General features: G+C 40.5%; 1 protein-coding gene and 1 long non-coding RNA gene across 6 annotated transcripts in view; one reads left to right on the forward strand and one right to left on the reverse strand.

Annotated features, from left to right (window-relative positions):
- LOC111774446 (uncharacterized) overlaps positions 1-20175 on the forward strand; it is a 127961-nt gene that overhangs the window by 77453 nt on the left and 30333 nt on the right. For 3 of the 4 annotated variants that reach the window (XR_011440415.1, XR_002809440.2, XR_011440416.1), the window contains exon 3: positions 15322-15422. This is a non-coding gene — a long non-coding RNA (uncharacterized lncRNA). Of the gene's footprint in view, positions 1-15321; positions 15423-17693; positions 17809-20175 lie in introns of all 4 variants that reach the window. The other variant, XR_011440417.1, reaches the window with a different exon arrangement.
- MAML2 (mastermind like transcriptional coactivator 2) overlaps positions 1-20175 on the reverse strand; it is a 334486-nt gene that overhangs the window by 39755 nt on the left and 274556 nt on the right. The window lies entirely within an intron of this gene.

The raw sequence follows: 20175 nt of genomic DNA on the forward strand, positions 1-20175 counted from the left end.
GGGTGGGCCAGAATGGACTATCCGTGGTAGGCCATTCAGCTAAGTATGCTACTGAATGAGAGCCCTGACCCTCCTCAATCAGGGAAGTTCACCCACATTGCTTCCCCTCCTGATTTGCAGTCGAGATGAGCAGATGTACAAGGGGATAGGCTACACATGGCACTGTAACCATATGATGGAGTCGCTGTTTACATATTTTGTTGCTAGCATGGAGGCCTCTGGAGAACCTCCTTCCTCTTATATTAATTCCCAGTGCATCCACTTGCTGAGCCTGGCCTTGCCTCCTCGTCTTTCCAGCAAAGTTCCCACACATGTTGAAGCTTCCCCGGCTGCCCAGTAGCCAGGCATCAGCAGTTGGCAAGGCTCCGCAGAATGGAGACTGGACCACCCAGCTAGCTGGAGGACTGATGTGGAATGTGGGATCATGTTCTAGAGCACAGCAGGACCACACTGCTACATGGGATGTCCCATCCGTGGGAGCAGGATCTTTAGGGCTGTCAGAGAAATGCACACAGACTCCATAAATTCTTACAAGAGGCCCTGGAAACACAAAGAGTATCCTTTCATTATAAGGCCTTTCCACCGGGTGGGGTTTTCCTACATAAGTTGTTCACAGCCCAAACATTTTCAGGCTTAAAGCAAACAGAACAGGCAAGGCAGAGGGTAAGAAAACACAGGGAGAATGTAGAGAAGATGTGGAAGAAGTCAAGTTATTTAGATTAGGTGCCTCTAACAAAAGATAGTGAACAAGAGGCAGTTTTGCTGAGTAAGGCCAGAATCACCTTGAAAATGGATACGTCTCCTGCAGTAAAGTGACAGATTAATTAAATGGCAAACACTCTTGGTTGTCTAGGCTTGGAGAAAGTTAAGATACAGGATGATCACAAAAATGGAAAATCCAGATATCAAAGGCATGAAATAGCCAAAGCAAAGACGGGGAAAAGCTGGTTAAAGGAGATTTCAGCAATATTTTAGAGAACCCAAACGGTGAGGGGAAGATCTGTGTTTTTCTTTGTCTTTTTTTTTGAGGAAGATTAGCCCTAAACTAACTACTGCCAATCCTCCTCTTTTTGCTGAGGAAGACTGGCCCTGAGCTAACATCCGTGCCCATCTACCTCTACTTTATATGTGGGACGCCTACCACAGCATGGCTTGCCAAGTGGTGCCATGTCCGCACCCAGGATCCGAACCAGCGAACCCTGGGCAGAATGTGTGAACTTAACCGCTGCGCCACTGGGCTGGCCCCGAAGGTCTGGTTTTTTAATAGACAATTAAGAGTTCCTACTCAGGGAAAGAATTTTAGATTGACAATGAAAGAGCTGCAGTAGTAGAGAAGGCCATTTCCGCATAGTGTGCAGGCCTTGGAGTTAGATGGGTTTACAGCCCCAACTCCACTACTTTCTAATTGTGTGATCTTGTAGAAATTGCTTAACCTCTCTGAGCCTCAGTTTCCCTCTAAATGAACTGGAAGTCTTTTTCATGCCAAATCACAGGCTTAAAACAGATCATGTGTATGAAAGTTCTTGGTAATCCATAAAGTTCAAACAAATGTTAGCTATTGTTATCCCAGAATTTCTCTATTTTCCTAAACTGGATTTTTTACATCTTCTAGGTGTCCAGACATGCATTCACATTGCTGAAAGCCATGTCTGCTGGCCGAGTAGGCTGGTAGTAGGTACGGCTAAAAGGAATAATTAGAAGACCTCCTCTGACTTTCTATTGATTATAGGGTAAATTTCAAACCATCTTGTATGGCAGCTATATCTCCCCAGCCTGTGTCTAAGGATAATTTTTGGCCACTCTCACCTATTCACCTTACAGAACTTCTCTTAATAGTTCTCAGAATTGTTCCAGTATTTTCATGCCTCTGTGACTTTGGATAGGTTACCCTCGAAGCCCAGAAAGCCCTTCCTCTGCTTCTCTCCCTGCTCACCTCTTACTCAGCCCTCAATACCCAGCTCTGATGTCACCTTGGGAAACCTTTGCCTATGTCAAATTGGTCACATCCTCTCAATGCTCCCACAGCACTCTGTTCAAGACTCTGTTATGACTCTGAAAACAAGCACCATAAAAACAAAAACAAACAAACCCCAGCTAACATTTACTGGGGACCTACAATGTTCCAGACACCAGGAGAAGCATTGTACAGTCTCATTGACTCTTCAATAAAATGTTTTCTAAGGCAATGCTATTGTTATCCCCATTTTATAGATGAGGAAATGGAGACTCAGAGAGCTTGAGTAACTACCCCCAGTTAGACTGAAAGGAAATAATAAACTGGTTTCAAATGCAGTGCTAACTACAAGACTCACACTCTTAACCACCATCTGGTACTATAGCATTATGATTTGCTCATTTATTAGTCTCCTCATCTCCCATTAGAACAAGCGCTATCTCAAGAAGAATCCTACTTTAGTCAGCAGTGTACATGAGGCCCTCAATAAATGTTCTCTGAATAAAAAGATAAGTGGGTTCTCATTTTGAGTAACAGCAGAAGGTATGCTTGTGAAACAACCCTAAAATGTCAATATTCTCTGTAAATTGAAGTCATATGCACCACCCAAGAGAGCCAACAGCTACATTTGACTCGGATGCTTGGCCATCATTTTATCTGTCTCTCATCCTCTTAGCAACCTCACTAAGAGCATCAGCTTCTAACGTGGTGAGATAATACATAAGTGACAGACACACCCAACCCTCCCTTCCTTCAGGAGTGATTCATACAGTCAATAGCATACAAACTATACAAGGTAATCTCATCTACAGAGTTTCATTTTAACAGTGCTCAAGAGTATTTCTTTTGCCACCTTATGCTTAGCACACATAGCTAAAATCGAACAGAACATGTAAGAATATCTTTATATTTATATCTAGTGGAGGGAGAGGGAGAGGAGGGATGATGTGGGAACACAGTAGGTACAACAGGAGGTAGGGCTGAGATGGGCCCAGTGTGGCCAAAGCAGGGAGAAAAGACATCATATACAATGCATTTGTTTGGCATCCTGGCTAATTAATAAATAGGTAAGTAAAACATCTCATCAAATCTCCATTACATCACTAAGATCTATCACATTCCCTGGCACATAGTAAGTGCTTAATAGATGTTTCATGAATGGATGAATAAATGAACAAACGAATGGACAACATTGTAGGAGGCTTTCTCTTCTACCTACAGGAAGTGCAGGGAGCTGGAAGTCTGCTTTTGGAACTTAGGTAGGGTAAAATGAGAAGCCAGACTCTCTAGGAAATAGCTGAGGCTATTTCAATCAGTACCTGTTTAAAAGATACCTGGGCCTCTGGAGTTCCTGGCTAAGGTGACAATGCCCAGGATTGAGCTCATGGGACTTTGGTCACTGAATTGGCTACAGTCGAAAGACAGCTCTGAACAAACACTCCCGTGAACAAATCTCACATTTTCTCATTCACTCATTCATTCAGCAAATTTTTAGAGTGCTATTAAAGCTAGGCACTGTGCCAAGCACTTCGCGTATATTATTCTCTAAAACTGAGAGGTATCTACCATTGTTATCCCAATTCCAAAGATGAGGAAGCTGAGTCTCAGAGTAGTTAAGCAAGCTCTTAAGGTTACACAGCACAGAGACAAGCTAAGATTTCAACTTAGGATTCTTTGACTCAAAACCCCCTCTTATTCTCAAACTTATACTTGTTCCTGACCTTAAGGAACTCAAAATTGAGCAGGTGGATAAGCTGGAAAATAAACACAGTGTGAAAAGTGCTCTGACAGAGGTACGAACTGGGTGCAGTGTGACCACAGAGGAGGGGCATCTCCTTCAGACCTGAGGAGGAAGGGTCCAGGGAGGAATACTGCCAGAGGAGGTGAGATGCTGAGTCTTAGAGGAGGCCTGGGAGATGAGCAGGTGGAAAAGGCAGAAATACAAAGGTAAGGGGAGCATAGTACATTCTTAGTCATTGTTCTTCATTTTGTATGAGTGGATTCATATCTAAACAAGGTACCAACAACGTTAGCTGTCTGCACCTCTTTCTATTTATTATTTGACCAAATGTTGGGGAAACCACCCACAGATTGAGCATAAATATTGAGATAAGTATTAGGGACTCTGCTCTGGACCTTGAAAGTTTTAAAAATAATAATTTTTGCTCCCATATCTGCTCCCTCAAAACATTTATGCCCCTACTTGCCACAGCACCTCTGCACATGCTATTCACTCTGCTTGAAAAACTCTTTCTTTCTCTCTTACAAACATTTTATCAATTGTCCTCTTTTCTGCACTTGGCTAATTCCTGTCCGTCTTTCAAGGAGCAGTGTAAGCACCACTTCCTCTAGGAGGCCTTCCTGACTCCGAAGTTCGGGCCCCAAGAGTGTCTTCTAAATGTCTCTAATCATGACACTCATTGTGCTTCTTTCCTCATTGACTCAATTGTCTATCATCTCCTATAAATTTTAAACTCTATGGGAGCCTAGGACGGTCTTGTTTACTCTTATATCCCCAGTGGTCAACAAGGTGACACATAATAGGCACTCAATAAATATTTTGCAGAATGAATAAAGGAACGAGCATGTATTTAAGTTTTTTCTTACAGAACAGAAAATAAAAAATCAGTAAAGTCTGATATCTAGGAAATAAGGTCAGAATGGAGAAAGAAAGAATTATGTATTCTACAAAAAGGCAGAATAAAATGTGACACACATATAGAATTTATAGAATTGCTGCATCCCTTATTGTACCCCCCAGTACTTCCTTAAACACATAATAATTTGCCAGATCTTATCAATAGTAGCATCCAATTTTCATATATTCCCACCACATGGACCATTTTGTTAAACAAAGGCTATAAAAATGTATTCACCACATTGAGGGCACTGTTGCTCTTTGCCAGATTTATAGCATCTGAATAACACAGAAAGGAAATCCTCAAAGTCAGAGGTACACTTTTTCCAGGCCACACTTATTATATTCTAAACATTTTGAACTGAATTTTACATTTTTAAGTGGATCAATTTTTCATTTCAGTCCAAAGGTCCCTGCCTGTTTCTGAAATTTGCAACATCTGCTAGGGAAGTGAAGAGTGAAACAATTTTTTAAAGATCAAGTAATGAAAAAAAAAAATATTTCTTGAAGGACTGTGGATTTTCAATTTGTTCCACATGAGTCTATTTCAGGAAATTACCTTTTAACTGATGCTCATCTTGTTTGTGCAGTCTATTCCCCTGATAGGGATGGACTGTGATCGGAGAGATTTTTACAATGTAAAAATTCTACTAGTCTGTCTTCCAAGGACAATATCCAGGTTTCTAGTTGTTTGCTATCTCAGAGGGATTCTTTACCTGTGTAGGAAATCAACTTTTTTCCAGTTTTTAGAATGAGTCATAATTAAGGCAAAACTATCATTTCCTGTGAACCAACTTTATAGAGGATTACCTAGATAACGTAGTTTTACAATTATTGGACATAGGTCAAAGATAGTACTAGGGAAAACTCTCAAAAATGGGCTGGGTTAACATGCATCACCCCGATCTGTTCTCCCATGTTCTCCTCTGACCTTGTTCTTTCTGTGGGCTGGAAATTCCCACCATTAGTCATTTACTAGCTTAAAGCTCTCACTTTTATGTTCAGTGACACCTTAGAAATTTGGCAAATGAAAAGTTTCAGGGGCTGAAAGTAGGGCTCAAAGGTCACATCCAGAGACCCCATCGCATGTCAAGGAGAGCATGTATTTTTATTCATTTTGTATGTTGGCAGACCACAAAATATTATATTTGGAAAAACTGTTCTGCTGGTAATTTTTTTTTTTTACAGACTTACTCTAAAATTCGTATGGAAGGATACAAGTTCAAAAATAATTACTATATTTCTGAAAAAAAGAAACATAAGATAATGGGAATTACTATACCAGGTATGTGATGACTTAGCCATTGTAATGTTAGCATTGTGAATTGGCCTTAAAAGAAATGAAAAGATCAAAAGAATAGAAGAGAATTGAGAGTCCAGAAATAGACTCACAAAAAGGAAAATTGCCATATGAGAGTAAGGACATTACAGAGCCATGGGAAAAAAAATGGAATATTTAATAACTGTTTCTGTGACAACTGACCATCCAAATGGGAAACACAATTACATCTCTACATCATGGCGTACCCACACATAGAATTACAGCTGAATTTCCAGCTGGCAAAACAGTTCAAAACTCAAGCTCTATGATAGAAGAGATCATTCAGGTCTTACTGTGTGCTCCACAGTGGTCCAGTTCCAGAAGAAGATGAGAACGGTTGACCTGACAGAGAACTTCCAGGACTCCACTTAAAGCCAGCCTAGCAGGAAGAAAAACTCCCAAGGGCAATTTCAATGCTTCAAGGGTGCTAACATAAATCTGGGAACCCGAGGATACATCAAGACCCCAAAGGCAATAGTGCTAATGATGCTACAGATCTGTTTGAGTGACACTGACTCCCATCCTTGTCATAAGGGTGAATGAAGAAAGGTTCATGTATCCTTTCCTTCCCTCTTTTGAACCCCTAGAGCATACAACACTCTATACAACAATACTATAAGGACAGAAAACAGACCAGTGGTTGCCAGAATGGAAGGTGGGGGAATGGCTTGATTACAAAGGGACACAAGAGAATTTCTTGGGGTGATGAAAATGTCCTATAAATAGATTGTAGTTGTAGTTACATGGCTATGCATTTGTCAAACTTGGGAAACTATGCACTAAACAGGTCAACTTTATAGTACATAAATTATAACTTACTTTATAAAACGGGGGAAGCCCTTTAAAGATTGTAAGTTAATTTTACTTCTGAAGTCAAAAAATTACTATACGCTGATTAAAATCTTAAAAAAAGATGGCAAGGAATATACTAAGTGTAACCCCCCAAGATGGCTGCTGCTCATATTCATTCAAATTCCTTTTCCTGGCACTGCTCACCTTTACCTTGTATCCAAGCTGCCTTCCAGACCATTACATGCCCTGGGGACAATTATATCTACTACCACTCTGACAACACCTACCATGTACAACCTTATATTGTAGTTCTTTCTGCATGTCTTATCTTCTCCCGATTGTAAGTTCCAGGCAATGAAGAACTATGCCCTACTTGCGTCCTCCACATTGCCCATTGAAATACCTGGCAGGAGTGCTATAAAAAATGTTTAATCAATAAATTAGCTTGTATTTAGGTAATAGCTTCAAGTCTAGGAGTCCTTCAAAGACTGTGAGCTTCTTGAGGACAGGAATTGTGCATACATAGTCTTGAACTGGGCTTCACACACTGTAACTGCTCAAGAAATGCTTTTTGAGTAAATATTGAATGAAAGAACTCCAGGGGATTATGACTATGGTTTTTTTTTTTTTTTTTTTTTAAGATGGCGCATGGGTGGAGAAATTGACTGTTGGGGGCAGAGCTGTGGTGTGGTGAGAGAGCTCACTGAAGAGGAGGGGGGTGTACCCTGGGTCATTTCTTGGAAAATCTGGTGGCAGAAGGTAAATGCGCAGCCCTCCAGGTTGCATTGGCTAGGTTTCACCTCTTATCAGGAGGTTTTTTCAGAGAACTCTTGGAAGAGAGATACTTGATTTGGATCCAGTTGGAAAGACTAACTGGGGATGGGCTGCAACACGGCAGGTTTCCAATTGTGTTTCTTAGGTTTGAAACTGTTCCCAGAAGCAAAGATGATGAAGGCTTCATTTGTAAGGCATGAAAATAAAAACACTTTATAAAGAGTTTTAAGGCAAATCTTTTCTTCCCTTTTATTCTTATCCACCGCCCCCCCCTCCCCCCCCACTGTTGGCCAATCCTTGAATTTTAATCTCTTTTGGGAAAGAGCAATGCTCCTTATAACTATTTTTCTTAAACTAGACTGAGTCAAAGCATTGGATCTATTTTATTTGATGCATTTTATAAGGTTTTAATTGTTATAATTACAGTTAAATAGTTCAACATCCCAAACATCCTAGTACTTTAGGTGTCCTAAAGGGAATAGGTCTCATAAGGATATATAATAACATAATGAACACTTGTAAAGGCAGGGTTTTATATTCTTTGTATCTGATGACTAACACACTGGATCCAGGAAGCACAGAATCTGACCTCCATCTCTTTGTCCTTTCATTGTTTCTAAAACAGCACAGCCAGCCAGCTAGGGTAGTTGGTCAAATACTTTGATGTTGTGTGTCTGTGTTTGCATGTAATTTCTTCTGGTTTAAAACATTGATAAAAACATTTGTTATTTATTAAACCATTTAATTAAAAGTGATCCCATTAGCTTACTATAAATCTCCTTCTCAATAAAGGCAAAAAGGCTTTGTGGAAGTAGAAAAGTAAGAAGAAAAGTCCTGAAACTTTTCAAGTTCTGCCTGGAATTCCTTATGCCAAAATTATTTTTGATACTTTATTGAGCATTCATAATAGTTTAGGCATGATGAGAAATTTAAAGATATAGTGTACGGGAAAAACAGGTGATACTCCTCGGCACTGGCCTCAGACCATCCGTTGTGAATTTGAGGTCAGATATTTGTCTAGTTAGCATATTGGAGGATCAAAGTCATTGATTTGATCATATAGGATCAGTTAGTTTTGCCCTGGACTGCAATCATTCTAACCATATGGCTTTCAATATATGCTCTGGGTCATAAAGGGGACCATATAAGAGTGTATAGGAGGTTTGGTTTAAAAGATTAAAAGGATCCTCTGCTTTTTTGAATGACCTGAACCATCCTCACAGGCAGAGGCTGGAATTAAGGACAGACTCATATCATCACTGAGTAACATGGAAAGCTACCTAGAGGAAGTGGAGTTGGAATTTAACTGTTAAAGAAGGAAAAGAGTTTGCATAACCACCACAAAGGGGAAAGATTGGACTCTTAGAATTTTGTGTTAGTCAGTAAGGAGGCAATCAAGGCAGGAGTGAGATAGATCGCAAAAAGGTAGGCCTACCATCACTAGTGGTTGGGATGTGAAAAATAAATAGAACCAGACTGGAAGAAAACTATTAGAAGCCAAGCATAAGTATTTCAGATTTTAAATTTGAAATAGAATATATTTTTAAAAATAACGTGTTTTAGGTATGCCTATTACTTTCTTGCAATATTTTCTTTTGGAACAATCTGCTATGCCTGTTTTTTGAGCGTGTGGATTCTATGCAAGACTGGGAGGCTGGGTCTGTCAGTTGTTGGCTCTTGGACCTGTGAAGTCAGATCTGGAATAAGAACTGGTATTATGGTAACCCACAGCCCTGTGCAGGCTGAAGTTACTGGGCAAAAGAAACTAAGATCCTTGTAGAGGAAACTTCAGAGGGAAGAATGAAGTGAGAGACCATGAGATCTCAGAAAGAGAGAAATACAGAGATAGAGATGATGACTACTCTGACTTTCTCATTTTCTTGAATCTCACATCCTTCTACCATTCGGTTCTCTAAGACTCCACTGTCTCCACCCAGGAAATCTCCTTTTATTCAAGAGAGATTGAGGAGATTTCTGTTCCTTATAATCAAACACTGTCTCATACACACAGAGATGAGAGGAAGACAGATAAACTGGAAATCAGAAGACCTGGGTTCTAGTCCTGGCTCCAACCATGTGACCTTGGGCAAGTTACATAACCTTTCTGGTGAGTAGGTTTAGAAATTGTAAAGTAAGGATTATATAATATACACTTCTCAGTGTGGCTATAGGGATTAAATATGAAAAAGGTGTAAAAGGGTGCCCGGCACACAACAGACCTTCAAAGAATGGAATATGTGAAAAAAAAAAAATGAATGAGTATAGTAATTTTTTCACTTTACCACAATATTATGTCAAACTAAATGGAATTTTGAGAAAAATATAGCTTCTTCTCTAAGATACTGTACATGTAGTTCTAAAAGTAAGCAGGTGAGGGGCCAGCCCAGCGGTGCAGTGGTTAAGTTTGCACATTCTGCTTTGGCAGCCTGAGGGTTCGCTGGGTCGGATCCCGGGTGTGGACCTACACACCACTTGTCAAGCCACACTGTGGTAGGCGTCCCACATATAAAGTGGAGGAAGATGCACACGGATGTTAGCTCAGGGCCAGTCTTCCTCAGCAAAAAGAGGAAGATTGGTGGCAGATGTTAGCTTGGGGCTAATATTCCTCAAAAAAAAGAAAAGTAGACAAGTGACAGACAGAAAACCCCTGACCTAATGAGTGGCTTAAGCCCACCAGAATGACATCATATATCATTAGACAAACACAAAAAGCTAGGTTTAAGATAATCCTGTCTACATTGGAGGGCCATAGAAACAAGATGGTGTCCTTGAGGTTTTTAAGAGGAGGCAGAACAGCACTTTCTGTTCACTCTGGAGGGCTTTATTTCCTCTCACAGCTAGGAGTGATTTATCATTCATTCACCTTAAGCTTTTTTAGCCCTACTCTGTGCAGGAACATGGCGGTAAAGAACACACGATAACCACCCCTGACTCACAGCCCCTGGGACCGGCCTGGTTCCCACCACAGCCACAGTTGCAGTGAGGGGTGAAAATGCACTAGGTGTGGGAGACAAGATGTTAGGTGCCCACAACAGGATGCTAAATAGGGATAGATTGTGATTCTTAGATTGTGATTCTTAGATTTAGCATTATTTCTTATTTGGTCAATGATGAGGGAAATCAGATCTCGAGATTCAAAAGATGTTGAATCTCATAACTACTTAAAATTAGAGATTTAATCAAGAAGTTCCATGGTAAAAATAATTCTGGAGTCAAGACGCTGTGATACAAAACCCTGAAAACTGTAAACTCCAAATAATTTTTACTGTCCTGAATTCTCTGAGAATAACAGTACCTTTCTAACATCCAGCTTTGCTGCTGCCTATTTAAACAAGGTAAAATATACCTTTTGTGGTATTTACAAACACCAGAGGGTTTTCTCCCTTTAGCCTCGGTTCCCAGTTCAGAGGACTGTAACCCTAGATTCGGAGCACCACCTTAGATAAGTGAAAGCCGAGCAGATAATTTTGAACCTGATCCATCTCAGAAATTCGATCCGAGTCTGAGAACACCGCCTAGGCTGTTCCCGCGCTGTAGCTGGGAGCCAATGCCCCTGGTCTCCTGCCAGTGCAGACTTTCTGTCCAATCACCAGATGCTTTCTGGGATGTTTCTGCCCACAAGCAAAACTTTGGCTTGTTTTTCTTCACAGCAACTAATGCCTCAGAAAAAACCCTCGCTTTGCAGTTTCCCTGCTGCCTTTAAACCTGTAAAGCTAAACGCCACACCCACAATAAAATAAGAATATACGCTCTTTTCTCTTTTTGAAAATTACCAGCGGCTACGAGATCTTTGGCTAAACTTGTCCAAAAGTCCAGGTGTTCTCTTTTGTGCTGTCTCTCTCTCTCTCCCTCTCATACACACCCACACATTTTGAGACAAACACACTCATACACGGTTGTAAGACAGCTACAACTTTACTTGATAGCCGCTTGCAAATTTAGCCTTGTTACTGAAGCGTGTATCTGCAGCTGGCTGGTGACCATGGAAAACCAATAAATGCTGAAAGACATCTGCAATCAGGGAGCAAAGAAACATAGATTGATACTAGAACTTCTGAGTTTTAAGGCTGTCGCCAGTCATCTAGTGCAGGCCAATTCAGAGGACATGCACAAAGCGGGGAGAGACCAAAATTACTCAGAAGGTCCGAACCGGCAATTCTCTGGATGTTTTCTCCCAGAGGGAGCTGCATTCAGAGGCAGTCCATCCACAGAGGCTGGATGTAGGTTACCTTCAGGTCTGCTAGCTCGCCAGGCATTCTGAGCCTTGTTTCTATTTCTTTGACTGCTGTTTGTTTATTTCAAGGCTTACAAACTCGCCTCCTTGATATTTTAACTCCCAGTCCTGATAGGGACCGAATATCCCAAGAAACAGCTTAGTTAACAGTGTGAAGAACGTCACTAGATGTAGATTAAAATTAGGCAGGGTGGGGCTGTGAAAATATGTATTATATTAACTCAGTAAAGAGAGTGTTGAAAATCTTATGTTTCTGTATCATAATTAGAATAATTTTGCAATACTCTGGTATCCATATTTTATTTGTAAAATTATGAAACAGAGTCAGGTAAATATTTGGAATTTAATAAGTATGTACTTGATATAAAAATGAAGGCATCTGACACAGCACATTCCAAACTGAATTCTAGTGTTTTGTGCATAATTAATGTGTGTTCCATGGGGAAAACATACATTCGAAAATAATAAATTGAACAGATTTTTCTTTGTTTTACTGCAAGACTTAGCAATATCTATGTTATATTGGTATACATTAGGGATCTTCATTTTTCTTATACTTATTTGGCCACAGAACCGTGTCTGTGTGTGGTATATCCAGATTTTGCATAGTTTGGTTTGGGATATATTCTATTGAACACACCTTAGGAATGCTTATCTAAAGAAAAATGTGAAATGGATTAAAACTTTACTAAATCTTAAATAAATTCGATCACTCAGAACTTTCTCCTTCTGAAACAGAGTGCTAGGCACTTCTGCCCCATCCGGAGGAATTTACACACAAGACTCATACACAAGCTCGCTCTTACTGCAGGCCATTTGCACTTGCTATTCCCTCTGCCTGGAATGCTGTTCCTCACAGTTCACTTCCTTTCTTCATCTGGGTCTTTCCTCCAGTGTTGTCAATATAGAGAAGTCTTCTCTCAGAACTTATCTAAAATAGTACTCCATCGCTCCCTAACTCTTTTCTTCACTTAATTTCTTTCAAAGCATCCAAAATAATTTGACCCATGTATTTATTTATTAGTTTATTGTTTATTTACCCTACTGGAATATACCCCATGAGAGACATGTCTGTTTTGTTCAACTTTGTATTTCTAGCATTTAAAATAGTACCTGGCATTTAGTAGGTGCTCAATAAATATTTGTTGAATGAATGAATGAATAGAAACAATTCTGTAAGAGTACCACAGAAAGGGTAAAAATAAGGAGCTGGAGGAATTTAGGTTGAGGTTGCTAAGAAAGGCTTTACGGAGAAGATGGCATTTGAGCTTGGCTTTGAAGATGGGAAGGTTTCTGTCATGGGGCAGATGGGATAAATAGTCTAGGCTAAGAAAAAGGCTTAATTAAAGGCCCAGAAGCAGTCTTGAGAACTAGCCTTGAGACATGTGTGGAAAAGAAATTGTCACAACTCTTGGGGCTAGCAGCCTATCCACCACATTTGGGGAGGAGAAACTGCCAAAGCAACACAAGTCCTCATACCAGGGGTCCACCTGTGTCTCTGAATCTGGCCTGTTCCATGCATGTTTTTCTGATCAGCAGTTCATTCATTCATTCTATTATTTATTATGTACCAGGTACACTTCAAGGTGGTATAGATACAGCAGTGAGCAAAACATAAAAAACTCTGCATTCACGGAACTTACATTCTAATGGGGATGTGGTAAACATTATAATTATAGCATATATTAGAAAGTGGTAAGTACTGTGGAAAAATGGAGTAAGGGAATTGAGTAGTATTGGGGGAAGAGTTGCTTTTTCAAAATTTTTATTTAAGTATAACGTACATATAGAAAAGTACACATATGATTAATGTACCACTCTCTGAATTTTCACACACTGAACAAATTCCATGTAACCAGCATGCAGAACAAAAAACCAAACACTATTAGCAGCCCAGAAGCATTCCTTGTGCTTGTGTGGGAATTAACTCCCCTGGCCAAAGGTAACCTTTATCCTGACTCCAAGTAATAGAGCCAAGTGTTGAATATTTTTGTACTTTTATATGAATGGAATTGTATCTTACGTGTTCTTCTTTTTATCAGGCTGCTTTTCTTCAGCATTATGTTTATGGGATTCATCCATGTTGTTGCATATAGTTGTAGATAATCGTTCATTCTGATTACTGTATGGTATATTCCAGTGTGTAAGTACACCACATTTAATCCTTTCAATTGTTCGTGGACATTTGGATGTTTTCTAGTTGTGGCTATTGTAAATATCGCTGCTGTGAACATTCTGATACATGACTTTTGGTGGGGTATGGATTTTTAAATAGGTTGATCAGGGTAGGGCTCATTAAGAAGGGGATATTCAAGCAAAGACTTGAAGGATCTAAGGAAGCGAGCTATAGTAACCTGGGGGAAGAGCCGTCTAGTCAGTGAGGACGTGCATGAGGCAAGAGTGTCTCTGAAGTGTGAGAAACAAGGAGGAAGCCAAAGTAGCTGGAGTGAGTGACAAGGGGGTAGGAGTAGATGATCCGTACGTCTTTCCTGAAATGTCTATGAAATCTATCCTTCCTCCTTTCAGTTTCCATTGTCTTCCTTGATCTGGGCCCTCCTCTTTTTTACATAGACTACTGTATTAGCCCCTAAACTGACTTTGGATCCCCATGGGTCTTCCACACTGAAGGCAGAACAACCTTTCTCAAACTCATATCTAACCACGTCACTTCCTCGTTAAAATCCCAGTGTGGTTTCCTACTGGATAAAGTCCAAAACCTTTGGCCTAAAAATCAAAGTCCTTCACCATTGGCTCCCATGCTACCTTTTTGTCTTTAAGTCAGGCTTGCGTCTCTATGAAACCTTTTCTCTATCTCATTTACCTAGTCACAGAGCAGAATTAAACACTTGCTAATATCGTGCTGATTACTAGCCAGTTCTTAACATTCCATAATCCAGGAACAACCTTTAATTCAGGATGACATCCACGGGGGAACACATGAAGAACATCATCTTTTTCTTAGATCAGCTAACTTTTTACTCTATTTACATACCAACCGAGGAAGGGAAGGGGCAACAACTAATACTGATATCACTTTACAAACAGAAACACAAAAGATCAGACACATTAGCAAATGGATTTGGGTTCTAACTAGTAAAACTAGCTTCCTCTCACAGAATCAGCACAATGACTAGAGAGTATGGACAGGGAGGTCCAAGCAGAAGGTCCAAGCCCAGGAACTTGAAAAGAAGAAGCAACATAAAGAAGCCTTTTAAAAATCCTCAAGTGAAAATGAGAAGAAAACTTTGCCATCTGGGTTACGGAGAAAGAGCTGCAAGGACTGCCAATGTACTTTAACGGTCATTGATGGGAAACCTGGTTTCCTCATAGAAAGGGAAAGGATTCCGGAACGTATGCCGCACACAGATGGCAAAGTAATTTACATTTATTACAAAAATTTTCCCAGCAGAGGAAGACCCGAATAGGTGAGAAATCCCTGTTAATTTCCTCTGGTTAAAACAGGAACTAAAGCTATATGGACAATAGCATATCTGGTTGAATAATTCAACAAAGACAAAATATTTTAGGGGTAATTATTATGTACAAGGTACTGTGCTAAGCAATAATGGTGTTAGAAAGATGACTAAGGCAGAGTGTTTTCTTTCTAGGAACTCCCAGCTAAAGAGTATAGAAAGATACATAGCAAATATCCCAAAAGGAAGAAAACTGAGAGAAGACTTCCAACAGAGGCTCTCAAGCAAAGGACTGTGTAAGTGATTTTAATAACTATGGAACCTCCCTTTTACAAACTTAAAATAAGTAGACAGAGATAAGCAGCTGGGATGGTCAAGTGAGTGGGGGTCAGGGCCTGGGAGCAAAGGCAGGTATGGAGTACTTGGAGCCAGAGAGAAATCCCAGAAATCACACCTTGCCTTGCACCAGTATGAAGGCTAAGGCCAAGGTAGCAATCCAAGATTGTGTTGTTACTCAAGGGGCTAGATAAACAACAGGAACCAAGCTGTGGGACCAGAACAGGGTCTAAAATCTCCCGGGGCTCAGAAGGGCTGGGGTATCAGGCTGGGCGAGAAGGAGGCAAGTCTGAAAGAATTTCAGAGGTAGATCTAGGTGCTTGCCGTAGTTTTTCACATGGTTACAAGGTCCTAAGTATTTTGGGGAATATGGAACAGAACATAGGCCTCTCTGCCATGACATGTAGGGTGGTTATAAAGGTTTCTTTCCCCCAATTTTTCCCTTCGCCTTGGCACTGCCTGATGTGATTTCTGAATTTCACCATTCTTCGAGTATAAAATGCCTCCCATCTTTCCCCTTCTCCCTTTCTCCTATATTTATTGATTGTATACTATGTACCAGGCATTTTTCTAGGCTTGGGAATTTCTCTTAAAACATAAATACCTTAGGAAGGGTGAGATCTTAATCTTGGCACATAGGGAGTTCTCAACAAATATTTTTTGAATGAATGCATGAGGCCATTATCAGCTAACATCTTAGAAAGGATTGTGACTGCCAGCCAGGAGGGAGTGCTGGGAAAGTAGCTGGGAGGATGTACAAGCATCTGGCTGCTGAAAAGAGGTGAATCAAGAGGAGGAGAAGTCTCTTGGCATGTTTGTCTGCCTGGACAATTTTGTTCAGAGCTGAATCTGGCTCAGTTCTTTGGAAATGAGAAGTATTAAGGAAAAGAAGCTGTTCGAGTCCTTGAAGATGAGTTTCTTTCCCTTCATCTATTATAATGAGAGGGCTCTTGTTCCAGATGAGAACATCAGGATGACTTACTGTGAATCAGGGGTATGGCTACACCTAGTGTGACTCTCTTGATCCTGAACACCCTCTGGTTAGGACCACCACAAGTGTGGTCAAGGAAGTTTTGCCCACACAAGAGCACCCAGTTGAAGGAGAAGTGAGGGCTGAAATACATCTGGCCTGCACTTTGCTAAGTCTTGTGCCCAGAGTGAAGGGTGAGGGGCAGAGTTACGTGGTTATGCCCTGAGGAAAAAGAAACTTTTTCTAATTTTTTCAGAGGTGGTTCTGTCTCTGGAGGTTTTCTATTGGTCATATGGATGTCAAGGGTCACCAATATTGAGCAAAGTCATTTTTGTTCATTAGGTTCTATATTAACTGTTGGATCCAGAACATGAAACTATTCTAGACCTGCCTATTGCAAAACTCTGTCTCCAATGTTGGCACAAAGGGACTTGCGGGAGAGTGTGGTACTGGCATACCGTGGAGAAGAGAACAGGACTGGGGCTAGGAGCCCTGTGTGAATCCTCGCCTGCCACTTCCTCCTCATGTGACAGTGCGAGGTCATCTCAGCCTCAGCTTCTTCATCTATGAGCTGGAGGCTGTGGATTAGGGAATCTCTGAGGTCCCTTCCAACCTCAGATTTCTGTGATCCTCAAAGGCCATCAAAGATTAAAGCCTTTACCCTTTCAACATTCTTCTCTTGCATTAACATTCAGTTTCAAAAAAGACACCCACAAACTTGTACTCTAAGTCCTCTGGTGTGAATAACTTGTGATCAGAGTTGTCCAGTTCTACTCTGATGATACATTGGGAGAACTTACTGTCTCTATTACCTAGGAAAGTAAGCCAAGGATTGAAAGTGTTTATCAAAAGCTACCACACAAGAGAGAAAATGAGAAAAGAATTTGGCGTGTGTGGAAAGCCTCTTTTGAGCAGATCCAAAAATCTTTGATTTAGTCTAATTCTTAATTTACACACCGGGTCACAGAGGGAATCGGAATTCACCAAATGGAAGGAGTATTTTGCCACTCAGGTAGCAGAGTTAAAACAGAAAATACCCTCCAAATGGGTAAAACTTCCTTATAGAGCCTAGAAGATAAATCAAGACAGAAACTGGTGACCTAAAGAAACATTTGACTGCCAAAGTGATGTCATGATGGGAATTTTTCCCTCTTAACCTTTTGCTGCCCCCCTCTCTATTTTTCTCCCAGTCAGCAAACTTCTGGTTTTTTCCATTTCTGTTATTGTTTTTGGTTTTGCCCTTGGCTTTCTCTTTTCCTAGGTCTTCTTTCTGAACGAAAGGCTGTTAAACCACAGAATTTACTTTTGAAAGAACTGAACTATTTCCTTCTCCTCGTCTGCTTGCCTCCTGCCATGCCAGCAGGCAGCGCTGCTTGGTAAGAGAAGCTGGCAGGAGTATGTCTGGGACTGGGGAAGGAGGAGTGAGGAGGGGAGAAGGGGGCAGGCAGGGGGCAGGAGAGGGGAGTCTGATCAGCCCAGGTGAGGCAGAGGCAGAGCTAATGAGAAGCACATGCCGCCAACCATTTTAAAGTCTTGGCTGGCTTGAGCCAAGGGAAGTGATGAATTGCAAGAATGTGTTGTGTTCAGAGCCGGGGAGCTGGCAGAAACAGCTTAGCTAGGATGGAAGGTTTTTTTTTTTTTTTAAGAACTCAGGCTTAAAAATACATTTCTCTTTGTCAGCAAAATGTTCTAGTTTCGAAACTATGAATGGTAGACTACCTCTGTCAGACTATTGCATTCCTTTTTCACCTCAAATTTTCTAAGACACAACTTACCTTCAAATTAAAAGACTAATTTTTCTAAAAAATGGACTTACATGATAGAGCAGCTCTGAGCTCCTGAGAACATTTTTAACTCCCAGGACAATCTCAGCCCCTGGGTTTGCATAGGCAAACTCAATTTACAATCTGGGGGGGACAGGTAGTATCTGAGCATGGGTCCAGGAAGACTTGCTCCTTCCTTTCCTATTCCTTCCTCCCTCTCTCCCTCTGACAATTATTTGTCAAGTATCTTTTAAGGGCCACAGTCTGTTTAGGGAAAGATATGGTGGAGAAAGGTAATCTAGGTCGTCACCGCCAACATCTATGCCCTTCAGAGGGTGATTATAGAGGTTCTACTTCAAAGGCCTAGACTAAAGCTCTCTTTAAATATTAGGCCCCAGAATCATAGGCCCTACTTGCCAACAATAAATTTGTTAGGTTTTACTCTTGAGAAAGAGCTTAGCCCAAGCCCAGGTCAGAACATTACAATGTGAAGAGGGGATGTTTACGTTGAAGTTCTCAAGAGATGTATACAGTTTGCCTTTGGTACTTTCTACCTCCCTTTTCACATCTTTCCTAGTTTACTGTGTTGCTCCTGGCTATTCAGTTCTCAACTAAGTGACAAGAGTATAGTGTCCATGTGATTATTGTTGACTCCCATTTCCCCTGGTGCCTGGCATAAGGCTGGCACTTAATAGCTAATCAAATAGTTGTTGAATGAATAAATAAATACTTTCCCCCCAGATACCCCTGTTCTAAATTTCCGTTCAACTTCTTCCTATTCAACCAACTCACCTCCCAAGCCAAACTCCAAGCAGTTTTATCTCAAATCCTGATTTTGGCATCTTATAATAACGAATCTTGGGCAAATCATCTTAGTCTCTGAGCCTCAGTTTCCTCATCTTTCAATGGGATTAAGTTTACTTTACAGGTATGCTGTGAGGATTCACTACATAATTGATAACTTAAATAAAACACCTAACCCATCTCTTGGCATATAGTAAGTATTCAATAGATATTGATTATTTCTTCTTCCATTCATTTCTTCTGATGATCTTTCTCAAGAAGTAGAAAAAAATTGGTTGAAAGAAGTCATGCTAAGGCATGAATGAGGAATGGGTTTGGTCTTCCTAGTCTGCAGTAGAAAATAGGGAAATAGTAGGTGGGATAGTTTCGAGATGCTGGGACCTTAGGGTTCCTACCCACTCTCTGCCACCTCCATTCTCTATGCTCTATTTGAACAGACAGTACCCACTCTGGTTATCCCAGCATTCCACTATTGTCATAACAAGGTGCTCCACTTTGGAAAGGTTGCTAACTCTCACATATACTGCAATTCATATTATTTAAACTTTTGGGGGCTGGCCCCGTGGCCGAGTGGTTAAGTTCACGCACTCTGCTTTGGTGGCCCAGGGTTTCGCCAGGTCAGATCCTGGGCGCCGACATGGCACCGCTCATCAGGCCATGATGAGGCGGCATCCCACACGCCACAACTAGAAGAACCCACAAGTAAAAATATACAACTAGGTACCGGGGGGATTTGGGGAGAAAAAGCAATTTAAAAAATATTATTTAAACTATATTTAATGGGTGAGCAAGTTAACAGAAAACAAAGAAGTCTGGACTGAGAAGTAAGAATGTATAGCAAATCAAAATGCATTATAAAATTACATGATTAAAGAAAACAAAGTAAATACACAAATGTTTTCATTTGATGTCCCCGGTAAATAAAGTTTAGGAGGATGAAACCATTCTGATAAAATCCATCTTGTATTTCCTATAAAACAAATCTTTTGTACTCTAATTCAGAGAGAAAGAAAATTATCTTAAATAAAAAAATTGTTTACACATGCAGGTCACGTTATTCACGCAACTATTTTCTAAGAGAACATCTTAATAGGAGTTGGAGAAAATAAAGTGAATTATAAAATTTTATTACATTTTCCTTCATTGAAAAATTATATGATTGAATGAATTTCTTCA

This window comes from Equus caballus, chromosome 7 (genome assembly GCF_041296265.1).
Source record: "Equus caballus isolate H_3958 breed thoroughbred chromosome 7, TB-T2T, whole genome shotgun sequence".
NCBI classification, from domain to species: Eukaryota; Metazoa; Chordata; class Mammalia; order Perissodactyla; family Equidae; genus Equus; species Equus caballus.